This window comes from Acinonyx jubatus, chromosome A1, assembly GCF_027475565.1.
Source record: "Acinonyx jubatus isolate Ajub_Pintada_27869175 chromosome A1, VMU_Ajub_asm_v1.0, whole genome shotgun sequence".
NCBI lineage: Eukaryota > Metazoa > Chordata > Mammalia > Carnivora > Felidae > Acinonyx > Acinonyx jubatus.
The window spans coordinates 116,206,389-116,218,448 of NC_069380.1; the positions used below are offsets into that span (position 1 = coordinate 116,206,389).

General features: G+C 51.1%; 1 long non-coding RNA gene across 2 annotated transcripts in view; it reads left to right on the top strand.

Annotated features, from left to right (window-relative positions):
• Positions 1-12,060, top strand: part of LOC113594725 (uncharacterized) — a 117,050-nt gene that overhangs the window by 58,079 nt on the left and 46,911 nt on the right. Inside the window, exons 5-6 of one of the 2 annotated variants that reach the window (XR_008298415.1) lie at positions 7,382-7,496; positions 8,854-11,829. This is a non-coding gene — a long non-coding RNA (uncharacterized LOC113594725). Of the gene's footprint in view, positions 1-7,381; positions 7,497-8,853; positions 11,830-12,060 lie in introns of those variants that run through there. The other variant, XR_008298414.1, reaches the window with a different exon arrangement.

The window sequence follows — 12,060 nt, forward strand, 5'->3', positions numbered from 1 at the left end:
CTGTTCCCTCTGCTGCAATCCTCTTTTATACTCTTCCATCCCTTTCATCTGATAATTCTACCTCTCTTCCTTGCTGGACCTTTCCAGATGTCCTGGGTTTGTGCTACCACAGCTCTACATCCTCTACCACTTGCAATACTCAGCTCTCTCGTCATTATGTATTCAGTGTCTATCTTGCCCCCACTAGACTGTGAGCTCCCTGGTAGGGGGAACCATGCCTGTCTTGTCTACTACCATATCCCTGGCACCACCACTCACAGGGCCTGGCATGTAGTGGACATTCAGCTGGGAAGACTGCGGCTTAAACAGAGCAACTTGTTCAATAAATGGCTCTTGAGCATCAGTGATGTGTCAAGCACAGTGGTAGACCCTGAAGATGCACTGGTAGACAAAAAGTCACTCTTCCTCCTCTCACAGAGGCTGCAATCTGGTGGAGAGATAGATGATTGTCAAATAATCATACAAATACTGTATGCAACTGTGACAGGTGCTTTGTAGAGGTTTGTGGTGGCAACAAGGGTACACAAAAGGGGGATCTGGTTGGGTTAAGTAGGTCAGGGAAATTCCTGAGAAGGCGGTATTTCTCTGAGATGGAGATGGGTGGGTGGAGCAACAGTAGAGGAAAAGGTGTTCTGGAGAGACAGAAAAGCATGTGTGAAGGCCCTGTGGTAGAAAGGAGCATGTCTTCTACAAAGAACTAAAATCCAGAAGGTCTGGAATTGTGGGGTGAAGGGGGAGGCTGGACAGCAGGCAGAAGCCAAACCATGCAGGGCCTTGTCAGGTGAGGTAAGGGATTTTTTTCTTCTTCTCAGAGCAAGGGGTTTAAATGCTGAAGAGTTTAAACAGCAGGGGGGCAGGCACAGGCAGCAGTGATATAATCAGAATTGCATTTTGAAAAGGTCACTCAGGCTTCAGTATGAAGAAGGAAGGGAGGGGCTTGAGTGAGGCAAAAAGACCAATAAGTAGTGCATTGCAGCCATCTGGGCTCAGACCACAAAGGTGCTAGTGGAGATCAAGAGAAGTAGTTTTTGAAAGACAGTTTTCAAGCAACAGCACAGGTTGGTGGCAAAACCAAGACTAAGTACCCATCACCAGCCTTTGCACTTTCCTGTAGCCATTGGCCTTTTTCTGGGCTGTCCAGTGGGCCACTGTTAAGGAGGGGTGCCCAGACTTCCCTCCAGAAGTATGCCTTGCTTTCTGACCCCCCAGATTCCCCTATTCTGTACTGTGTTTCTCTGGTGGTGCTCATATGTGTCCTCTTTCCAGTTGGAAGACTCTTACTGGATACCCATCTAAGAGGTGGATTTCTCTTCTAGCCCCAGGTGCTTTGCATTCTGGGAATTGTAGTTCTGCAGCAGGGATGCTGGGTCTGCTCCTGACTGTGGGTCTGGCAGGCAGCCTGGTTGCCATGGCAGCAGCTGGGCTGGAGCCACCGAACCATTTCATCCACAGCTCTGCTAGCTCTGAGAGCCTCCCAGCAAGAAGGCTTGGGCTCTGGGGAGGAGGAGGAGGGAGGAAAGGAAAAGAAGGGAAGGGAGGGAGGGTAGGACCTCATGGACATTCCCCAGAGGCCTGGGCTAAGCCTCACCCTGCTCTGGGGCTTGTGGACTGAATTGGAGAGAAGTCACCAGCTCATCCTCAGAGCAGGACTCCCCAGCCACTGGGAGCCAGTTCTACTGCTCCGTTCTTGTCAGTCAATCAGACCCTGTAATTCAGCTCTGTGAATGCCGAAGTCTGCACCAGACACAGAGAAAGGAGGGAACAGCTCCTTCCCCAGGGAAACATGGAGCCTGGGTAGAAAGGCAGGAAAGTCCAAAATAATTACCTAGGAAGGAAAACGTCCTGCCCATTTTTCTCCACAATAACTCCAGAATCCATTCCCTTCTCTCTGCCCCTTGGCCACGGTCCTGGTTCATTCTACCCCCCCCCCCAAGAGAAGGCTTTCTAAGACACAAATCTAGTCCTGTCACACCCCTGCTTAAAATTCTTCAATGGCTCCCCTTTGCCCACGACTGGATCAAGTCCAAGCTCTCTAGTAGGACCATTCATGGCCTCGCAAATGCTGGCCGGAGTCTCACTGTCCAGTTTCTCCTCCTGCCTCCCTTCTGCTCTAGTCATACACAAGTTTTCTCCTTCCACTTTCATAGCCCCTGCCTTTGCACATGCTCTCCTGCCTAAAATACCCTTCCCTTCCTCTTCCAGCCTCTGAGAAGACCCAATCCAGCCAAAACACCTCCTCCTCTGTGAAGTGTTCCAAAATCTTTCTCCACCTTAAATTCTTAAGGGGAAGAATTAATGGCCTGGTGCTCTGAGCTCCCAGAGCACTTTGTACATCCCTCTCAAGCACTTATCACCCATGTTGTGATTACTGTCTCTGTAGCTGCCTGCCTCTCTCTTTGTCTCTCTCTCTCTCTCTCTCTCTCTCTGTCACACACACACACACACACACACACACACGCACACACATATGAGCCATCCTGAGGGTCCGAGTGCTCAGCACAGTGTCTGGCACAAGGTTGGCACTCAATAAATGGTAAATGAGATTGACTTCACCAAAGGAAGGCTATTAGAGCCTTCTCCACTCTCCCATTCTCCCCCTTCCTGGGCGCTCTGCCTTTCCTGGGCCCCTTCCCCCACCTGCTCCTCCTACAGGGCTGCACACCTCACACACAGCAGCAGACTGGCAGGCCCTATTGAGTGGTGCCTTCTAGTCTGGGCAAGGGTGGCATTGGCACCTACATATGGAGGCTGCAAGTCTCCCCATGTCACTAGGAATGTACATCAAGTCACACCTAGGTCTCCAGAGAGGAGGTACCCCTGTCTTAAATGGAGTCATGATTTATGGACCCAGCTCCTGGAACTGAAAAAAACAATTAGGCTTCCCTGCTTCTCCATCTGGCAGCAAGATAATTCCAGGAAAGTCCTTCTTCCTGGGCAGAGGCTCCCTCTGCCTTGCCTTCGGCCCTGAGGCTTTTCCATCCGACCCCCCCACCCCACCTCTGTCACCTTACTCCCTGTCAGTAGTCCAAGCTTCCTGGGCTAGCTTTCCTTCATTAAAATCCTGACTCCACCATGTAACATCTGGGAAGCTTTTTCCAGGTTTCCATCCTCTGTCTCATTTTCCCACCATATTAAGAGGATAAAAAAATAACCTGCCTAGATCATTCATTCATTGGTGTTCATCCATCGTCTGTCTGTCCATCTGTCCACCCATCCATTTACATATTCCCATGCATGAAGATTTATTAGGTGCCTACTGTGGGCCAAGTACTGAGTTAATCACTAAGGATGTAGAAGTGTATCAGGAAGACATGATCTCTGCACGCAAGGATCTTATAGTCTGTATGGGGAAGACCAACTGCAAATTGTTCTAGGGTGGAAATGCAGACTATCAAGTAATGTTCAGGCCTGATCTGGGACCTCAGTATTTATTTCCTCAGTGACTGTGCACCTGTGATATGGCAAGTATGGAGGATAAGCACAAATGCAGACAGGCCCTCCCTTCACTATTCTCAGTGCAAACAGAGACAGACACAGCACAGAGAGGACACAGCCTCACCGTATACTACAAGTAGGAGAGGGCCAGGAAAGTCTGTGAACTCCACAGCTGAAAACAGGGGACCCAGACTCCCCAAGGCCCTAGGGAGGAGTCCCTGAGATGGGAGGGGGGGTCCTTTCACTGGTAAAGGTGAAAATGAATGGGCAGAGCCTTAGTAGCACTAACTGGGCCGAGGCAAGAAGCAGCCTTGCCTGGGTAGGGTGTAGGAATGATGAAGCAACGGGCTCCCACAGAGGAGGTTGAGAGATGGCAGGAGTGCTGGCTACTTTGGGGCTGGAGAGGTTGGCAGGTTCCCAGAGCACATGGAGACTACTGTCAGCCCACGCTCTGCCATTCAGCAAGACCTTTATTTTCTCTCTTCTGGAAGAGCCTGGTCCAGGTGTCAGTGAAGTGAGGGGGTGGGGAGGACAGAGGCCTGCATGGTGCTGGCTCAAACTATTCTCCATACTGTGGCCCCTAATGCCAAGCCCACAGCCCTGAACAGCTCCCCAGGCCCTCCCTCTTCTCTGGCTTCTGGAAATCAGTGTCTTGACTCAAAGGGGTACAGGCTCCAAGCTCGGAGGAAGATAGAAAGTAAGAGGGAATGAGGAATAGGGTGGGTGAGTGGACATCCATCAGTGACCCTCAGTGTTTCCAGAGAAAAAACCACCAGCTTGCTCTGTGAGTCTGGGTCTCAGTTCCTCCAACTATAAAATGGTGGGGTTGGGCTCACTGTAAGGGCTCTTTGGCTTCTGCTCCTGAGAAATGGTAGAGGGTGACTCTGCCTCCACTAAGAGACCTAAATCAGCATTTGTTGACATTTCCCAGGATGCCCTAGGTGCTGGTGACATTTCAGAGACTTGATCCCTGAGGGGGCTGGAAGATACAGAGCTGACCCCATGGCCCCTGCTCCAGGCCAAGATGAGCTTAGGCCACAGCCCCACCCCTTGCCCTGGCCTGAGACAAGCCTCTCATTCCAAATAGCAGCAAAATATAATTTTCTGGGGTTGGTCCTGAGATGGCAGGAGCACTGAGATCCCTCTTTGAAAATGCTGACTGGAGGGCAACTCTGGGCCCAGAGCTTTCCTCACTAAGCCTCAATGTCTGCATCTGTAAAATGGAGCCCATAATCCCTGCCTCCTTCACAGAATAGTTGTGGGGGCTCCGATGAGAAAAAGGAAGTGTTTCATAAACTGTGGGTTGTTGTGCAAGTGTAAAGGACTCTGATGAGGACATTAAGCCCTAGAGTGGGCACGGGGGGGGCGGGGGGATGGAGTGTGGAAGGGGTTAACTGGGTGAAGGGGCTAGAGGAACCAGGTGAGATTCCGGCAAGTTCATGGGCTGGAGAGAGCTGCTTCATGGATAGAGGCCAGCAGAAGAGACCCAGGGAACTTCTGATGCCCTGGTTAATGCTGACAGATGGCTACAGAACTGTCAGCAGCGTCAGTATCAGCCCACATAAGGCAGAGAGTCTCTTGCTAGTTTTACTCTTTAGTCTCAAGATGGAGGAAGACCAGCTTGAGAGGCTAGATCAGGATGATTGTAAAGTGCTCAGAATTTAGGGTCATAAGAACTAATCCTGGCTCCATTAATCACTAACTCTTTGGCCTTAGGCAACTACTTTACCTCTTGGGGTCTCAGTTTCTTCATCTGTAAAATGGGGGGAATGGTAGTAATAATGCATACTTTGCAGGTTTGTTGGGAGGATCAAAGAAGCTAATTTTAGTACACGCTATTACATGGCCCATGCTAAGCTGCCCCATTGGCACTATTGTTAGTGGCATGGAGTAGGGTTGATACTTTCCATTTCTGGTCAGACTAGTTTACAGAGAAGGGAATCCCTTTCCTCACAGATTTTCATTTAAATGTGTACGAGGCACCTAATGTGCACCTGATTCAGTGTGATAGGAAAGAGGACAAAAACTTGACTACTAGACAGATTCCTAGTTTGTTCATTGTGTGAGCTTGAGGGACTTTCCCAATCTGAAATTCAGTTTTCTCATCTTTAAAAATCCATAATCAGGGGCGCCTGGGTGGCTCAGTCGGTTACGCATCCGACTTCAGCTCAGGTCATGATCTCATGGTTCGTGAGTTCGAGCCCCACATCGGGCTTTCTGCTGTCAGTGCAGAGACCTCTTTGGGTCCTCTGTCCACTCTTTCTCTGCCCCTCCCTCACTCTCTCTCTCTCTCTCAAAACAAATAAACATTGAAAAAAATTTTTAATCCATAATCAGGCAAAGATTATGGACTAGCATTAAAAAACATTAGGAGAATGGTTGATGGGGAAATCAACATCTGTTTGGAGCCAGGGTAACCCACAAATGTTATTTTCTAGAAACAAGGTGGGAAGAAAATCATAACTATCATCAGCTGGTGTCTCTCTGAGTGTTTCTAATGGTGGAAAGATTAATATTATGTGTCTTCTGACATGATGCAAAGTGAAGTAAATAACATTACCTCACATGTGTTCTAGCTAAAAACATTTAACTTGAATTATTCTAGCCCTTAGATCTAACTTCTGGTTTACAGGAAGTAAACCAGCACAAGGAAGTAACCAGACACTCGAAGGAGGGAAATTCTATAGGGAAACTGATCTGAATGTTTCATAGGTCAGTGGCCAGAAAAAAAAAAAAAAAAAGCGGGGAGAATGCATCATCTTAAAGAATTTAATGCACATAATGATCAGATGCCATATGTGACCCTAAACTGGGTTCTGACCAATTGTAAAGAATTTGGGGGGGGGGGGTCAATTGGGGATCAAATGGGATATTAAAAGGTCAGGTACAGGAAAAGGATTCTCTAAGGAGAATCCCTTCCAAGACTCCATCTCTGGTTCTAGCATCCGCAGAGCCCGGTAAGGCTGGAGAGGAGAGAGAAAAGTCTGTCCCAGTCTGATAGGGGGATGGGGTAGGGACATGATGTGTGCTGGGGGGCCCTCCAGCACAGGCAGAGGTGCAGTGGTGAGGGAGGGAGCTGGAAGAGGAAAGCCTTTAGGGACTTCAAGCCACTGAGGTGGTCCCCTACAGCTGGAGAGGAGATCCTGTGTGCATGTGGGGGATAGTGTGTGTGTGTGTGTGTGTGTGTGTGTGTGTGTGTGTGTGTATAGCACCCCATTATCCCCCGCTCCACCCTCAGAGCCTGTTGGGCTTCTTGCTCATTAGGCCGACATCTCCTGCTTAATAAAAAATACATGAATAAATAAATAATAACAGCCATAACCTAGAGGAAACCGCTTTCCACTCTTTTCTGTTTCCCTAGCTCCTTCCTCCCAGGAGCTGTCCTTGGGGGCTCCCAGGCTGGGTCTGTCTGTAAACGCCTTCCCTCCCTTCCCCTAGTGGTATAGGTACCCCTCCTTTCAGGAGGGGATTGGGGGTGGTGTTTTTAGGGTGACAGAACAGGCCTTCTGTGCCCCAGTCTGCTCCTGGAGAAGCAGGGGATGAAAGAAGTCTGGAGAGAGGTCTTCTCTCTCAGCTTTCAGGAAGAAGGCAGCAACAGCTGAGCCTTTAGGACCAGGACTAGCAGTGGTTGCCAACACACAGCTACCCCAAGTCAGGGAGGGGCCAAGGACAGAGGGTGAAAGAAGGAACTGGAAGGTGGCACAACTAGAGAGTTTCAGGGTCAAACAGGAGCTGGCATTTGCATAAGGTGGGGGAGGGGTCTTGACCCACACCCAAGTATCAAGAGAGAAGATAACCTTCCTCAGAAGGATCAATAGTCACTTTTTTCTCCTGGCAGTCTCATGGTGATCCCTTTCTCTGTCCTTATGTGTCTCACACGCTCTGTCTCTATTTGTCTCTCCACTGCCTTCTCTTCCACTTTTATCTCCTTCCTTACCGGGGTCAGTATGCCTTGGAGATGTTGGCCAGGAGTGACCAACAAAGTGACTCCTCAAAGCTACCAAGAAGCAAGCCTGCCCCCAGACCTGGTGGTTCAGGACCATGGAGAGCATCCTACATAGGTAAGGCCCTCTCCCAAAAGAATTGGATTGCCAGGAGAGAGTAGGAGAGAGCTGGTGAGGTGGAAGTAAGGGAGAGAGAGTGGAGGGAAAGGCACAGACAAAAGTGAGGCTTATTCCCAGCCTGGCCCTCCTAGCCTGGGTGACTCTGAACTGGGACTCAGAAATACTGCTACCCTGGACCAAAGGCCCCCCACTACCACATCAAAAAGAATGGGAGGGGGAGAGGGCAGCCTGGGCTCTGGGGTGTGAGATTCTGGAGGACAGCTCTTGCTGGGATGTTCTGGGAACCTTTGTACGTAGTGTACAAAGCTAAACAAATGAATAGATTAGGATTTGAGGTATTTTTTTTCAATGTTTTAATTGTGGTAAAGTACTTGCACATTTACCATCTTAACCATTTTTAAGTATACAGTTCAGTGATATTAAATACATTCAGAAGATATTTTTTTCAAGCGAATGGAATTGCCCTTAGGCAGACTTTGGGAGGCTGTGTAGGTATGTTATGTGTACATGAGAGAAGGGCATAGTTACAACCCCTACAGGTGAGGGGTGCCCAAAGGTAGGGAAAGTAGGAGGTACGGACCAGGACCAGGACCTACTAGGCCTATTCATTCTGGCAGCTGCAGGGTGGGTGTGAGGGGTCAGGAAGAGTCTTCCCTGGCCCCAGCTCAGAACTAATGGGACCCAGGAGTCTCCTCTTCCACCTAGCAGTTCCCTCTGGATGGAGCCAGGAGCCAGATTTCAGAAGCAATCCAGATGTTCAGGGGAGATGCAGGGAAGTGGAGCAGATGGGGCCTGGGATTCCTGAGGGGGCTGAGGGGAGGAGGCCAGCAGCTGGAGGGTGTGCTAGGACATGTGCTAGAGCTGAGGCTGGCTCCAACATGTGCCAGGGCATGTGCCACAGGGTGTGCCTAGGATATAGTACTTGGGTAGAGTGCAGCCTAGGCCAGGTGGCCCTTTGTGCTTTCCCTATACTGGCTACTAAGATCTGTCCTGAGCTGTCTCTAGCTGTAGCAGGGCCTGAGGGGTAAAACCTCCCTGCCACATGCTGTGCCAGGGTACAGAAGTGAGGAAGACAGACCCTGCCCTGCCTGTGGGGAGCTTAGCCTTTCTTCCGATGTACAACTTTGGCTTGGACCCGCAGGACTCGCCCCTCCTCCCTGAGTCCAGAGTGTCCACTTTTTTTTTTAATATGAAATTTATTGTCAAATTGATTTCCATACAACACCCAGTGCCCATCCCAACAGGTGCCCCCCTCAATACGCATCACCCACCCACTCCTCCCTCCCACCCCCCCATCAACCCTTTCTCAACCCGTTCTCACTTTTCAAGAGTCTCTTATGTTTTGGCTCCCCAGAGTGGCCACTTTTTATGGACTCAGGAGGAAAGCCTGCTAAGAGGCCTGAGTGAAACAACCCAAGCTGTTTGTCATCTACCCCAGGAGGCTGCAGCTCATCTTCCTACCCAGAGCCTCGGTCCCTAGCCCTGTCATCCCTGCTGGTCACTGCAGTTTCTGTGGATCTGGGAAAAGGGTGGACCAAGGCAAAGAATCTGGAACTGGTGTTTGCTCCTGCCTGCCCTGAGAACTTGAGGGCCCAGAGGCTTTTACTACCCACCCCCACTTTGCTGTATGTGGCTGTGGTCAACTCACCATCCTCACACTAGCCTGGTCATGACAATGGTCATGAGCCCCATTTGGTAGATAAACAAAATAAGGTGCAGAGAAGTAAAACCACTTGTTGAAGGCATACCTCTTCAACAAAGCCAGGATTCTAACCTAAGTTTGCATGACTTTTTCCCCTCTAAAATTCCACCTCTAGGCAAGCGGGTAACATTGGCTGTGCACACCAACCAGTTGTGTGGCTCTGGACAAATAAGTACCTTTTCCTTGCTGGACCTCCATTTTCCTATTTATAAAATGAAAAGGTGTAAATAGGGTTATTTTGAAGAAGGGGGCCAGTGAGGACAGACTGTGAGCAGAGGGTACTCTGACTGAGGGCAAGGCAGTGAACAGTTTCCTGGGGGGAAACTGCCAGACCCTGGGGGGCACCCCAAGATGTCAAAATGCTCCGCAGGTGTGGGCTCCTCTGTAGGCTATAGTGATGGGATTGGGGTGGAGTCTGGGGGAGGCCAGGCACGGAAACCAAATCCTGCCTGCTGGGGAGGGAGAGCAGAGGGAGGTCTGGGGTAGAGAGTAGGGCTGGTTGGGCAGGCCAAAGCCAAGCAGGCAGAGCCAGGCAGGCAGAGCAGAATGAGGCTCAAAGCTCTAGGGCTTTACAAATGGATTTTGCTGAAATGGAAATTTCCACCCATCCCTGAAATGAGCCTGGCAGTGAAGCCAGGTCTGGTGGGGCTGCAGCAGCTGGGGATGTGGACAGGGACAAAAGCCAAACTGTCAAAACTCCTCAGACCTACCCACCCCTCCCCTACCCATATTCCTCTCCCTCCACTCCTCTCCCCTGCTCAGGTCCTCTGGATCCTCAAGAATCTTCAGAATCCTCACACCTTTGTGTACCTTTCTCACTTTCTCCCTCAACCACTCTGTGCCCCTTACACCCCTGCACACCTGACACGCCCTCCCCCTCCCACTCATCCTCACACTGCCTTTTCACCCCTCACACCCCTCACGCCTCCCCACCCTCCACCTCACACACCCACACACACCTGACACTCTCTCCACCTCCTACTTTATCCTCATACTGCCCTTTCACCCCTCACCTCCTCTCCTTCCCTTACCTGGGCTCATACCACTCTCCCATACACCCTCTCCCATACCTGACACACCCCTTGCCTCCTGTTTCACTCCTTACACTTCACTGCTCCTGGGCTTACACCCTTCACTCCTCACACACTTTTTCCCTCCACTCCTCACCCCTTCCTCACACCACTTTCTGGAACCCTCTCCTGCTTCTGACACCCCATCACCCCTGATTTCACTCCTCTCACCTACTTATTGCCCTCCATCAGTAACCATGAGGGCCAAATATCTCCTGGTGAAGAGCGGGGCATTACACCCAGGACTCCTGAGGGCTGCTTTGTGAATGAGCAGGCCAAGGCTTGCCAGGCCCTTGCCTCACACACAGGAAGTGCTCCATGTAAGTGTTGATCTTGTTTGTTGCTATGTTTGTAGCTAATTGATACTTTGTGCCAGGCCCTTTGCCCCACAGTGCTGGGTGGGAGTGTGTGTGTGGGGAGCATATGTGCCATGTCAGGAGAGCTGGTGAAAGTACCAAAAACTGTTCTGGGGAGGGGCCAGGGATAAATCTGATCGAGCAGGTCCCTAGGGGCTGGAGTAATGGTAGAAGTGCTAACTAGACTACTGGGAAATGTGAGCCGTGCCCAGCATTAAAGAGGTGCCCGCTAACATGTGGCGGTGGGGCTCTCCCTCTGCAGCTCCCACCTCCAGACAAACCAGAGGGAGATACTCTAACCTGGGCATGCTTTCCTCCCTAGGCCACTGCACTGGGGTGTGGAGGGCAGGGAGGGAGAGGGGATGCTGCCTTCCCATCACCAAGAAACTCTCACAGAAGTTGAGAGGAAGAGGACAGGGGACTGCCTGAGATGGGGAGGGTCTCTGGAGGGTCCCCCTCCTGGGTGAGTGAGGCAAATGGAGGGAGACAGAATACAGGAGCCAAATGTAGGGGGCAGAAGGGATGTGGGGCTTGACTTGTTGTGCATTCTTTTGTGGAATTTCTTGTTCCAAGCACTCAAGGCCTAGGTGGGAATGGGGCACTGGCCTGGCCCCTCACAAAGTTGTGATGCCAGGAGAGTCTGGGACCTTCATGACTGCAGAGAATGAGTGCCTTCCGGCAAGTGGAGAACAGGGGACAAGTTGTTGGGGCAGCATTCAGTGAGGAAGGTCCTGAGGGCTGGATGAATGGGGACTACCAGTCAGAGAGCCAGCCCCAGGACCCAGTGTGAACCTGAGAGGGTGGGCGAGAGGGGAATCTGGCCAGAGATGGGAGTCTGGAGGCATGTAGGGGCATGTGTGGAGGGACTCCCCCAGGGCAGGGGCCGTGGAGCACAGCCACATACCCTCCTCCTCTAATCACATGTTGACATGTTACTCATTATTAATTAAATAGGAGCTCTGAGTTACTCTAGGCCTCCTCCTGTGACAGTCCCAAGTGCTGGGCACCAGGCTGCGAGCCTAGGCTGAGCAGGACCACTGGATGGAAAGAAAGGGCTGGGGATGGGATTAGAGGTGGTAGGTGAAAGGAGACACACAGGGGCAGTCTTTGTCCATTTCAATGACAAGTGACCCTGAGTCTGGGGTCTGGGGTCTGAGGGCAAGGGTCAGGAACAAGGAGCCTACACACTGGGGAGCTGAGGAAGGGTGGAGAGTTGTCAAGGCCAGAGGAGGTATGGAGAGGCCAGGAGTGGGCTGTGTCTCCAGTAAGGGGAACATGTGCTGCACCAAGGGGGGCGGCCTGTGAGCGAGGCCACACAGGCTTTGCACTTGTGGGCTTGGTCTTCTGAAACTGGGTCTGTGTCACTGCTGTCAGGAACACCCAGTGCTGCGGGGGAGGGGAGGAAGCACGGTGGATTGAATTACCTTTCAAGT